This window comes from Gracilinanus agilis, chromosome 1 (assembly GCF_016433145.1).
Source record: "Gracilinanus agilis isolate LMUSP501 chromosome 1, AgileGrace, whole genome shotgun sequence".
Classification (NCBI taxonomy): domain Eukaryota; kingdom Metazoa; phylum Chordata; class Mammalia; order Didelphimorphia; family Didelphidae; genus Gracilinanus; species Gracilinanus agilis.
The window spans coordinates 781,856,807-781,870,550 of record NC_058130.1 but is presented as its reverse complement, the minus strand read 5'-3'; the positions used below and the strand labels follow the sequence as shown (position 1 = coordinate 781,870,550).

Here is a 13,744-nt window from a genome sequence, read left to right as displayed (position 1 = left end):
CACCAGGGAAAAGGCAGATGAGCGAATTGATCTGGTACATTTTGTTCTGTGCAAAGGGTGCTGTTCCAGATCACCGTGGGAAGCAGAGCGCTAGTGCCAGATCTGCCAATGGAGCCACCTTCCCAGACAGAAGGAGAGGACTGTGTGAGACCTTAAAGGAGGAACTCTGTCCTCTTCAAACCTACAGAATCAAAAACCTAGAGCTGAAAGACCCCCGAGGTCACCTATGCAATCTTCTTCCCCCTTTATGTTAGAGGAAGAAACTGAGGTTCATCACACACTCCGTAAAATCAACATTCTTCTTTCAAACATTTTCTGGGAAAATGGCAATTGTCCATTTTCCCAAAGAAAGAATGAAAGACAAAAGACCGTTCAACACATTCAAGTCAACAAACATTATGTTCAAGGCCCTGGGAAGGGACCTTAGAGATCATTTACCACATTCCCTCCAATGTTTATCATTTTCCTTTACTGTTATATTGGCCAATCTTATAGGTATGAGGTGGTACCTCAAAGTGGTTTTAATTTGCATTTTTTTAATTGAGAGATTTAGAACATTTTTTCATATTATTTTTTTTTTAACCCTTACCTTTCATCTTGGAGTCAATACTGTGTATTGGCTCCAAGGCAGAAGAGTGGGAATGGCTAGGCAATGGGGTCAAGTGACTTGCCCAGGGTCACACAGCTGGGAAGTATCTGAGGCCAGATTTGAACCTAGGACCTCCCGTCTCTAGGCCTGGCTCTCAATCCACTGAGTTACCCAGCTACCCCTTTTTCATATGATTATTGATCACTTTGATTTCATCTGAAAACTACTTATTCATATCCTTTGGCCATTTGTCATCTGGGGAATGACTTAGATTCTTATAAACTTGTCCTTTATAAATTTATAAACTACTTCTTTAAATATTTGAGAAATGAGACTATCAGAGAAATTTGTTATAAGATTTTTTCTCCCAGTTTGTTGTTTTCCTTCTAATTTTGGTTGCATTGGTTTTGTTTGTACAAACCCTTTTTAATTTAATATAATCAAAATTATTCATCTTACAGCTTATAATGTTCTATCTCTTGTTTGGTCATAAATTCTTCTCTTCTCCATAGCTCTAACAGGTAAACTATTCTATGTTCCCCTAATCAATTTAGAATATCATTCTTTCTGTTTAAATCATATCCCCTAATCAACTTAGAATATCATTCTTTCTGTTTAAATCATATATTAGAACATCATTCTTTCTGTTTAAATCATATTTGACTTTATCTCGGTATAGCTTAGAGATTATTTAATCCAATACTTTTGTCTTCACAGAGGAAGAAAATGGATACTCAGAGATGTGAAATGACTTGACCAAGGTCACACAGCTAACAGAATGGAAAATCAAGACTCGAGTGCAGTCCCCTGCCTACTCCCTAACTCCAAGTCCAGGATTCTTTCTGCTGGGCAATGAGAATATTTCTTGAATTGAATTAAAATATGCACTTGTATGCCATCAAGGTCAGAATGCATCAGTTGGAACCGTTCACAATGAAGAGGGCCGATGAGAGAATAGGGAGAGAGAAGGGCACACCTTTCCTGGCCAGCTGGTTCTTTGAACCTTCCTCCTTCCCTCATTGCCCCTCTCTCCTCTCCTCCATCATCACTTGATTCACAAATTGTTAACCAAGTACCTGCCTGTGTGCGAGGCCAATGCTAAACCCCGGGGAGACAAAGATGAAATAAGACTCAGGCCCTGCCTACCCTTTCCTCTCCTGAGCCAGGCTAAAATTAGTTGAATCAATTATATATTCAAACTTAGTATTCAAGGCATAGCGTACAATTGTAATAGACTGAACTTTTATCTTGAAGACATTCTGGGAGTTAAGGCTTTCGGAATTTTATATGCAAAATAAAATATGCAAATGGAAAGGCCCCTGACACCTTCATTTTTAACAGGACGGCAGCCCTGAAAAGAAGTTTCCCCAAATACCCTGTCCAACTCTAAGAGAAGATTTCTGCTGGCCAAGAGTTGGTAGAAACCAGGTTCAGCCAGAAATACCCATTGGCCAAGGCAATGGGCACTGAAGTGGATAGAGTGCCCTGCCCGGAGTCAGGAAGATTCACCTTCCTGAGTTCAAATCCAGCCTCAGACACTTATTAGCCGGGTGACCCTGGGCAAGTCACTTTCCTCTGCTTTCCTCATCTGTCAAATGAGCTGGAGAAGGAAATGGCAAACCACTCTGGTTTCTGTGCCAAGAAAACCCCAAATGGGGGCCACCAAGAGTTGAACAACAGCAAAAGCATCTTCTGTTTACTAAAACAGAATGGCAGTGGCCTAAAGGAAGAAGCTCTTCATAGTCATGGGACTGGCATAAAAGATACCAGAGTAAGGGGGGGCAGCTGGGTAGCTCAGTAGATTGAGAGTCAGGCCTAGAGACAGGAGGTCCTGGGTTCAAATCTGACCTCAGACACTTCCCAGCTCTGTGACCCTGAGCAAGTCACTTGACCCCCATTGCCAAAAAAAAGAAAAAAAAAAAGATACCAGAGTAAGAAGAAGAATGTCCAAAAAGACTGTCAGTGCCCCCTGGATTGCTTTCAAGTTTTTATGAGTGGCGGCTTTCGTTGAATAATGCCCACCATGTTGGTGTTTAGCCTGGCCAGACAGGAATTGAAAAAGTGAAAAGGATTCTCTGTCTGCCTCTGACCCTGACCTCCTCAGCCAGCTCCGAGTGGATGGGCTCAGGGTGAGAGAGCCGAAGTACTTGGCTGACCACCGTCACGCTGTATTCCAAGCCTTCTGCTACAGACGCTCAGGGAGAGAAGAGTGCTGGATGGGAAGAGAGAGGATGCGGGTTCAACTCTTGGCCGAGTATGTAGGACCTCGGGCAAGTGACCGAACTTTGGGGGACCTCAGTTTCCTCATTTGTAAATCTTAAGGGATCTGGACTAGATGCGCTAGAAGGCCTCATCTATTTCTTCTGTTCTTGTTTAAAATGTAAACTTTTGCCTTCTGTCTTAGCCTCAACACTAAGTATCGGTCTTGAGACGGAAGAGCAGCAAGGGCTAAGTGACTGGCGTTGAGTGACTTGCCCAGGATCACCCGGCTAAGAAGTGGCGGAGGTCACATTTGAACCCAGGTCCTCCCAACGCCAGGCCTGGTTCTCTGTCCAATCTAGCTGGCCCTCCTCTAGTTCTAGGAGAAGGATTCTAATAAAAAAGGTCCCAGAAAGGAAATGAAGTAACCCTGTGGAAGTCGAGAGGACAGGAGGGAATTCAGAAAAGGTTGGCTCTGCTGTGGTTCTGCTCTTAGGTAGCTCAGACAAGCCGATTGACTTTTATGTAAAGTAACAGGAGTCCGACGACATGATTCCCGGGTCCCTGCCAGCTCTGAAGCTTCCCGAGTCCCCCTGCTGGGTCTCCATGTGCTCCCGTCCTAGGAGCCTGCAGGAAAACACAAAGAGGCCTTGAAAAGTGGGCCCTGCTGCCCGCAGAGAAAGCCGGGGCTGGATTTCTCCAGCAGCTTCATCGGGAGGCTACGAGCACCGGGCGGAGGGGCCGCATCGCTCAGGGACTAATTGGCTTCTTTCCCCAAAGGAGAGCCATTCTTCCGGCTAGTTCACTTAGAAGCTTTTCATGTGCTTCTGAAAACAAGCATGATTAGGGCAAAGCCTCCAAGTTATTTTTAATGCAGCTTCCTGTAGTGGCTAGACAAAGCGAGCGAGATACGGCTGCACAAATGACGGCTCCATCGGCCCGACACCCGGAATCATCCTCTTCGCACATGGCTGGCTCGGCGTCGCTCGCCTTTGTCTCGCGTTCGTGCTACATGACTGATTTTCTATGAACGCTAAGCACGGCGGCCAAACAGCCTGGCCACAGTGAAAACAGGGGGCCGACCCCGACCGCTTTGATCTCGATGTGAAAATACCAAGAGTGGCTCCTTGGCGTGGGACCAGGGAGCGCGGCGGCCATTCCCCTCCGGTGACAACTTGTGCTCGCTTGAACTTCTCCAAAAAACAATGAGCTTCCCTTAAAGCAGGGGTTCCCAAGCTTTTTTGGCCTGCTGCCCCCTTTCCAGGAAAAACATTCCTCAGCCCCCTGGAAAGTAATTTCTAAAAATTTTAATAGCAATGAATAGGAGAGATAAATGCCCCTGTGGCCATCACTGCGCCCCGGATCGCTGCAGCACCACCAGGGGGTGGTGGCGCCCACTTTGGGAATCTGTCTTAAATGATGGGAAAGTGGGGATGCTGGGAAGGGAAGGGGGAGCCTCCCCTCGGCATGGATAAAGAGAGGCTGGGGAGTCCGGGAAAGGCGAACCTTCTGGCCGGCTCCGTTTCGTTATCTCCGGACCTCTCCTCACATCCGGAGAACATGGGACGGGGCGCGGCGGGAGGAGAAATGAACCTGCTCAGGCGGCAGAAGGCCTTGCTCTTCTCTTTCAATCCGTGAAGCGGAGGTCACCGGCCCGAGTCTGAGCCCTTGGCCTGGAGCCTGGACTGGAACTTCTCTGGGCCTCTGCCTGCAGCCTCCATCCCATGAAAGCGGTTCTCCTTCTTCCCTGCTGGGAATCCGTGTGACGGCATCAGCCCCTTCTGATAAGGCCTCGTGGCTGGGGCTGCCCACACACCCCAGGTGCTGTGCCGCCCCCCGAAGCTGGCAGGGCTCCTGGAACAGCCCAGGCAAGCAAGGACGGGGCTTTCCCCAGGGCTGAGCTCAGCAGGCAGAGAGGCTCGTCAGCAGGGCCTGGGCGCCAGGGTTAGGCGGAAATAACCCAGGAAGACCCTCTACTAAGGCACGGAGGGCTGGGCTATGGGACAGACAGATAAGATTGCAGCTCCCTAAACCAAGTCACCAAGCACGGACTCAAGTCAGTAAACATGGAGGCGGCGCCTACTACGCGCCAGGCTGCAGGGCCACGGGGAGCTCGCCGCTAACCCAAGTGGCAACCGCTTCGCAGACAATGATTCTTCATTAATTACAATAATTAATATGCTAATCGACACAACAATTAAGGCCAGTCATTTGTTCAGCGCAGTGGAGTAGGACGACTCCTCCACAAATAACCGCTACAAAATGAGACGGAGGCGTTTAAGCCCGACCAGGGACGGCCTCGATCTCTGATCCGGAGAGGGAGGGGACGCGCGTTGTGGTGAGCCCCGAAGGCCAGGCGAAAGCTTCACGGAAGCAGAGCCATCCAGACAGACAGACGAGGCATCCCCTATTTTGCTTCTGCGGAAACTTGGCCGAACCAAGGCAGAAACTTTAGTCAGAGATAAACGCCGACTTCCCAAGGTAGCTCGGTGCTAGCTGAGCGGCGGGCCTGGGGGGGAAGTGAACAATGATAACTGGGGGGTGTCTGTTGGGGGGATCTCTCTCAGGGGCTTGGGCAGAGCCCTCACTGGACGAATTCCCATTGGCCTAACCCAGACTTAGAGGGGGATTCCCGTTAGACCTGAGTTCAAGTTTCAGCTCGGACACATACTGGCTTAGCTGTCTAAGCCGGACAATTCTTTAACCTTATGAGGTTAAAGTGCAGATGACACAAATCTGGAAAGGGAGATAATCAACATATTGGATGGATGACCCAGGAAGTCCTTTCAATTAGAAGGATGTTGTATCCAATCAGATAACATTTATTAGGGATAAATGTACAGAATTCAGAAACTGTACAAGTAGAGGACTAGGAGGTAGGTGGCAACTCATGTGAAAAAAGATCAATCTAGAGCTGGGATGGAGAACCTATGGAACGGGTGCCAAAAATGGCACACAGAGTGCTCTCTGCAGGCACTCGTCTGCTGCCCCCCAGAGTTCTGTTACTAGAAAGGCGGGATTTGGGCGGAGCTGCTCTCCTCCCCCCTCCCCCATGCCTGATGAGAACTTCCTCACACCTGGGGCTGACCCAGAGTTGCCTTTGGGGGGGCAGCAGGGTCCCCTTCACTGCACATCTTTAAGCGAGACAGAGGACTACTCATTGGGTGGGGAAGGGTTACAGACAGCATTCTTGCTCAGGTGGAACTGGAATGCCCTTTGAAGTCCGTTTCAAAGCAGAGATTCTGTGATTCTCTGGGACCAGAATGCTTGCACCAAAGGCTTTAGGGAGATGTTGTGAAGGTGGTACTTAGTAAACATTCCAGGCACGACGTAAATGTGAGGGATTCATAGCAGTCCTTCAAAAGAGCCACAATTCCAACTTTGGACATGGTAACCCCTCCGGGCCATATGTGGTCTTGGGAGTTGTGTCCAAAAAGCCACTGCTTGGTTCATCCCCATGGTCAGATCCATTTTGCTCTCTACTGGCCTCTGGATCACTGGTTCTCCTTGTTCAATGAGTTCAGGGTTAGGCTCATAGTCAGCCCCAAACTTTGCCATCATTAAAAAGCATGCTGGGGGCAGCAAGGTGGCCCAGTGGATAGAATGCCAGGCCCAGAGTTGGGAGGACCTGAGTGCAAATCTGATCTCAGATACTTCTTAGCTTTCTGACCATGGGCAAGTCACTTAACCTCACTGCCTATTCCTTGCTCTTTTTGTTTTTTAAACCCTTACTTCCATCTTAGAATCAATACTGTGTATTGGTTCTATGGCAGAAGAATGGTAAGGGCTAGGCTATAGGGGTTAAGTGACTTGTCCAGGGTCACAAGCTAGGAAGTGCCTGAGGCCAGATTTGAACCCAAGACCTCCCATTTCCACTAACTGCTCCCATGGCACACTATCCGCTGAGCCATCTAGCTACCCCTCAAACTTCTTTGTTGCCAGTGACAGCATCCCCATCCTTCTAGGAACCCAAGTTTGACACCTCTGAGTCATATCATAAAAACAGCTCACATTTACACACATTATAATCAGAAGGGCCTTCTGAGGGCTTTACCCTCTAGAGCCAGTCAATGAACACGTCTTACTGATTGTCCTTCTGCCATGTCTTGCACCCATGGCCTCTGCTCCACTCACTTAACCACTGCCTAGTTCAGGCCTTGGCCATAATAAGAGTCACACCTATATAGGACTTAAAGGTCTGCAGAACCCTTTCTCTCCCTCCTTCTCTCTCTCTCCCTCCCTCCCATACCCTCTCCCACCTCTCTCTCTCTTTCTTTCTCTCTCTCTCTTTCCCTCCCTCCCTCTCTCTCCCTCTCTTTCATATCTCGCTTAGTCTTCACTTGTCTCGTTGGGGCTAACAAAAATAATAACGGCCATTTACTTAGTGTTTTAAAGCTTTCCAAGCTCTATATACACAAATGCGTTCAAGCATCACAACAATACTGCAAAGTAGGGCCTACAGATAATATAATTCCCATTTTACAAATGAGGAAACCGAGGCTCAGTTTAAATGGCCCATCATCAGTCACAATACTAGTAAGCCTCCTAGTCGGAATTTGAAGCCGGATCTTCCGACTCAAAATGTAGTACTCTCTTTTGCCCCTGCAACATCAGTGCCACAGGCTCCTTGCTGCTCATCTTTCCCCCCAAACCATCTATGTGGCTGCCAAATTAATATTGCTAAGATTGTTTACTGTTCTGAGGCTTCATCAGAGCACGGAGGGGATCCAAGGTGGGATGGAGAGGTTCTGTTCTGCTGGGAAGACTTCAAAGATGATCCCATCAAATGATCTTATCTGCTTTTCAGATGTCGGCCAAGCTAACGAGGACAAAAGTCAAGGCCGGCCGTTTGGTACTGGAGACTTTGGCCATGGCAAGTGGGGAAACAAAGACGAAAACAAAATGGCTCTCAGTCCTGTGTGGTCTCTTCCATTTCCACAGTGACAGAGAGGAAGAAAAGGGGGTAGAGGGTGCTAAAAATGACATGGTGAAAATCCCGTCACTAAATAATCCCTTACCTGTTGGGTAATGGGAGATCCGCGTGCCACAGTGGCCCAAGAATCAATCCACCGTCAGAGGGATCAAATTGTTATCACACTTGATGTTCTCGCCTTATCGACATTTTTGTACAAGTAGGTCCTTCCTCTTTGTCTTTGATCTGCTTGGGATACAGACCTAGTACTGGTATTTCTGGATCATTCGAGGGGTAGGCACGTTCTAGAGTCCTTTGGGAATAACTGACATTCTCACCATAAGCAAATTTGGAAGACAAAAGGAAGATGCAGCTAAGTGGACGGATGCAACACAGCTTCTTCTTGGTGTGGCAAAGAAGGAGATTGTAGGAAGTGGTTCTATAGAACATTCAAAGACCGTAAGAAATATCAGTCCCTGGGACATCTGATCATCGCGCATTTCAGTACACATAATAAATATATGTAAAGTAACTCCTACCCTGAAAATGAGAGCAGTTTATATGCCAACATCAGTTAGAGTAGATGAAGGGGCAGAGAAATTCTACAAAGAATCTGCGGAGCCCCTCCAAGCTAAATCGCCCTAGACTTTGGTAGTCAACAATGGGAATGGGTAGGACAATAGCAAATATGTTGGCAAATGTGGATCCGGAGTGAGAGACAGGAGAGTCAAGGCTTGCTGAGCAGCCTCCCGGACTGGCCATCTTGTCTACCCTCTTTGTTTTCAGCTCCAATTAGTCATGTTTTCAGTACTTTCCAGTTCAAAGATCATTCCCCTTGAAGAGAAAACAGACAAAAATGCCAATTGATTCACTGGGCCTGTCTGTCCCTTTGGTTCTAACCATTCTGATCCCATTTGTCCACCCACCCTACGTGGCAGCAGTTCTGTTCTTTTTTTTTTTTTGACGATCCTCCCAGTGTGGTTTTCTGTGGCCCAGAGAGGCCTGAGCTTGCTCTGTCTCATCGGCCTTCTTGGAGATGTGTGCCATTCTCTGGCATTTATCCTGTTATTGGCTCTTGCTTCCACCCTGTGCTCAGAGCTTCTTAAAATCGAAGTGGAATGCTATAATCCCTGTGCATCTATCTTGGCCTCTGTAGGCAATTCCCCTTTTCCCTCTTCATCAAAATGGTTTTTCGTGGTGTCTTCAGAATTTCATGCCTCCTGGGTTTACTTTGCTGGTTAGAATTTTCATCCATGACTTCCTAATCATCCATCCTCTGAAGTACTAGAAATTTGCTCTTCCCCAGATCTGGGGCACGTGTTAGAATGTGCCCAGCTTTCCCCTCACTGTCTATCGCAAACTGTAAGATGAAATATAAGGGTTAGAAAGAGAATGATTCTCTCCAGCTTGGTGAGAGTCATATATCTCCAGAATAGAATCAAACTCCCCTTGTCAGTGCCTTTACCCGTTGGTTTTAACCCTTGCCTTCCATCTTATAATCAATAGTTTGTATTGGTTCCAAGGCAGAAGAATGGTAAGGATTAGGGAACGAGAGTTAAGTGACTGGCCCAGGGTCACACAGCTGGGAAGTTCTCGATCTACTGAGTCACCTAGTTGTCCTTCTGTACTAGTTCTAAAGCAGAAGAGCAGTAAGGGCCAGGCAATGGGAGTTAAGTGATTTGCCCAGGGTTACAACCAGGACCTCCCATTCCAAGTCTGGTTCTCTATTCACTGAGTCACATAGCTGCCCCTGGTTCCTTTACCTTGTAAAGGATGAAATGATCATGAAGATAAGCCAGGGCATTACTAGCGGCTATGTATTTGGCAGGGAGGGATGTTGGGATGAATAAAGGGGTGCCTTTATCTGGTTACTAAGATACTATTTTAGGGTCTCTGGGAATGGCTTTCCCTGGCCTTTCAGCTTATCAAATCTTCCCACCCCTTGCAGGTCCATCTCAAGTGCCACCTCTTCCATGGCGCCTTCCCTGACCACAAAGATCTCTCCTTTCTCTGAATTCCTCTTCTAAGCACTTTTTAAATGGAGCTTGTATAAATGTAGAAATGTTGTACCTTTGAACTACATCTCCCAGCATCCCTTTCCTTTTCATCCCCAAGTTGTGTACTTACATTGTTTGTATACAGTTCTCTCTCTCTCTCTCTCTCTCTCTCTCTCTCTCTCTCTCTCTCTCTCTCTCTCTCTCTTTCTTTTTCCCTGCATGTGTGGCTGGGTTGGCTCCCTTTTTGCTCTAGCTTTTCACTTTCCTTTTTTGCTTCAAGTTGTTATTAATATATCTTATTAAATATAATACTTGGAGTATTTGAATATTAATTTTAGTTCTCATAATTTTGAGTCTCGTACTGTCTTTTTTAATTTTTTTAACACTTAAACCCTTAACTTCCATCTGGGAATCAGTACTAAGTATTGGTTCCAAGGCAGAAGAACTATAAGGTCTAGGCAATAAGGGTTAAGTGACTTGCCCAGGGTTACACAGCTAGGAAGTGTCTTGAGATAAGATTTGAACACAGGACCTCCTGTTTCCAGACCTAACTCTCAATCCACTGAGCCATCTTGCTGCTCTTGGGTGCTGTCTTACGTGGTTTCCTTAAGGTGTCATTGATGTTACTCTGGTATTCTCACTAGATCACAGATTCAGGGCTCAGCTAATCCAAGCCCCTCATCTTATAAATGAAGAAATGGAGGCTCATCAAGGTAAATTACTTTTCAAGGACATTTAGGTAGCAAGTGGCAAAGTCAGGATTTGAACTACATCATCTGCTTGCAGTGGCATCGATGCCTACCATGCTACACTGCCTTTCCAGAATCAAAACTTCTTAAAGGCAGCAGCCACATTCTTAGACTTTCTCTGTCCTTTGAGTCATCCATCCATGCCCTTTCATGGTCCCTTAACCTTCAGGTCCAATCCATTGCCAAGTCTCAGTGAGATGACCTCCGCAACATCTTTCCCATCCATCCCCTGCTCTCTGCTCACACAACCATCTCCCTAGTCCAAGCCCTTATCATTACTTCTTGCCTGGGCTACTCCAGTAGCCTCCTGACTGGCCTTCCTGTCTCCTGTCTCTCCTCTCTCCAACCTTGTCTGCCCAGGGTTCCCAAAATGATCCTCCCAAATTATAGGTATGCCCAAGGCCTTCTTTTCTCAAGAAGCTTCAAGGTCTTCCTATTGCCTCTCAGATCAACTGACATCAACTAGCACTGATTAAGTGCCTACAATGCGCCAAACTCTGGAGATACAAAGAAATGCAAAAAATGGGCCCTGATCTCAAGGAGCTCCCAGGCTCATGGGACAGCACAGGCAAGTAACTCTGCACAAATGAGAGCTGGCCAGGAAAAATTGGAGATAGTCTCCAAGAGAAGGAGGCCTGGGAAAGGCTTCTTAGAAAAAGTGGGACCCGCAGAAGGCCGGAGAAGCCAGAAGCTAGAGGTGAGGAGCGAGAGGACTCCAGGCATTAGGAATGGCCATTGAAAATACAAGGAGTGGGGAGATGGAGTGTCTTCTGTGCATGGAACAGCAAGGAGGCCAGAATCACTGTATAACAGAATAAGACCGGAGTGAGGCCAGCTTGGAAAGGACTTTAAAAAGTGAGGAGTCTGTATTGGATCCTCATGGCAATAGGGAGCCACAGGAGTTCAGTGAATAGGGAAGTGGTATGGTCAGATCTCTGTTTCAGAAGCTGAGTGGGCAATGGTATGGAGTAAGGGGAAGACTGGAGGCAGGCACATCCACCAGCAGCTATTCAATAGTCTAGCTGTGAGATGATGAGGGCCTGCACCAGGGTGGGAGCAGTGTCAGAAGGCAGAAGGGGGAGATATGAGAGAGGTTATGAAGGGAAATGTAGGACATGGCCACAGAGAGAGGGAAAAGTTGAGAATAACACCTGGGTTTGGAGCCTGGGAACCTGGGAGAAAGACAGTGTCCTTGGCAGTAAGAAAGTTCGGAAGAACAGAAGGTTTGGGGGGAAGGGGAGAGATGAGTTGTTTTAGGCATACTGAACTAAGGAGGCCTCCACAACGTGAAATGTAAGATGTCCAGCAGGCTGGTGGGACAGTCCAGGCATGAATTGGATGGAGGTAGATGAGAAGGTGGGCCAGGTCCCAGGTACAATCAGGGGAAAGAAGGAGGCTTATGGGAGAGATATTAGGATGATTCAATATGTACACCTCCTTCAAAGGAATTGTAGGTGACAATAGTTCTGATGGGGCCACAGAATATGATTTTAAAGCTATGGGTACCTTTTAAAAATATTAAAAAATATTTTTAATATTTAATTTTTTTCTCCCAATTACACATAACAATTTTTAACCTTTAAATTTTTTTTGAGTTTCAAATTCTCTCCCACCCTTCCTTCCCTTCTCTCTCCCTGAGACAGCAAGCAATTTGATATAGGTTATACATGTGCAGTCATGCAAAACATATTTCCCTATTCATTATGTTGCAAAAGAAAACACAAAACAAACAAAAAAAAACTAAAGAAAAATAAAGTTTTAAAAAGTCTGCTGTGATCTGCTATCAGACTCTGGAGGTTCTTTCTCTGGAGGTGGACAGCATTTTTCATCCTAAGAATTGTCTTGGATAATTGTATTGCTGAGAAGAGCCAAGCCATTTGCAATCGATCATTGTCCAACATTGCTATTACTATGTACAATGCTCTCTGGGTTCTGCTCATTTCACTTAACATCAATTCATGTAAGTCTTTTTAGGTTTTTCTGAAATTACCCTGCTTGTCATTTCTTATAGTACAATAGTTGTCCCTCATAAAGCATACACGACTTGTTCAGTCATTTCCAAATTGATGGACTTCCCCCCAATTTCCAATTCTTTGCCACCACTAAAAGAGTTGCTAGAGGCTTCCGGGTTAAGATGGCGGCAGAGTAAGAAGCAGCTCTTAACCTCTCCTGACCGAAACGCACAAAACTCCTCAAGGGGACATAAAAACAAGTCCAGACGAACGGAGGAACCCCACAACAGGGCACAGCGTGGAAGGTACGTGGAATCGAGACATTTCCAGGCTAAAAAGGGCTCTCCTTAAATCGCGAGCTGAGCAACCGCCCCACCCCCACCCCCTCCACACTCACCTATAGCTCCGAACCCAGCTAAAAAGAAATAGAGCAAGTTTGGGGCACCCATCGAGTCATCGGTAGCTCCGGGACCTGTTCCTGAGAGCAGCAAGACTTAGGACCCCATTAAGTCAAGAACGCACGCGAAATCTGAGCGCGCGGGAGCAGAGAGTGGACGCTGGGCGCGCAGAGTGCCGGCTGAGCAGAGGCGTGGGTGCCGGCTGAGCAGAGGCGTGGGTGCCCGCTGAGCAGAGGCGTGGGTGCCCGCTGAGCAGAGGCGTGGGTGGAGGCAAACACAGCCAGGAACTAAAGCCTAAGTGGGGAACCAGTGCAGACGGGTATACGACTGTGGAAGTAGCTCCCTGAGACTTGTAAAGAAACCTCCTGCAGAGGATCAAGCAAGGGAATCCACCAGGGGGCTTGACCTTGGAAAAAACTAGAACTCAGACCTCAGGAGCCAATAGATCTCAGACAGACACTGAGAGCGAGGATAAACCTGAGAAGCTGCTGGGCTAATGATGGCTAACCAGTTACAGGAAATTCAGAAGAGAAAGAAAAACAAAAAAAAGAAGTCTTTAACACTCGACAGCTTCTACACAGAGAAAATCCAGACAACCGAGCAAACAGAGGAGGAGAACAAACAACCATCCAGACCCTCCCCAAATAAGGAAAACTCCTCACAAGCTATGGAAGAGTTCAAATCTGAGATTTTGAGGAAAATGGAAGAGATCTGGCAAGAAAATAACAGCTTAAAAGGTAGAATCTTGCAACTGGAAAGCGAGGCTCAGAAACCAAATGAACTGATAAGCAAATTGAACACAAGAAATGACCAGATTGAAAAGGAATACCAGAAGATTATGGCCGAAAACAAGAAGATTATGGCCGAAAACCAAAAGATTATGGCCGATTACCAGAAGATTATGGCCGAAAACCAAAAGATTATAGCCGAAAATCAATCCCTAAAGGC

General features: G+C 46.8%; 1 protein-coding gene across 2 annotated transcripts in view; it reads right to left on the bottom strand.

Annotated features, from left to right (window-relative positions):
- TANGO2 (transport and golgi organization 2 homolog) overlaps nucleotides 1-13,744 on the bottom strand; it is a 163,990-nt gene that overhangs the window by 112,293 nt on the left and 37,953 nt on the right. The gene's annotated exons all lie outside the window — the stretch shown is intronic.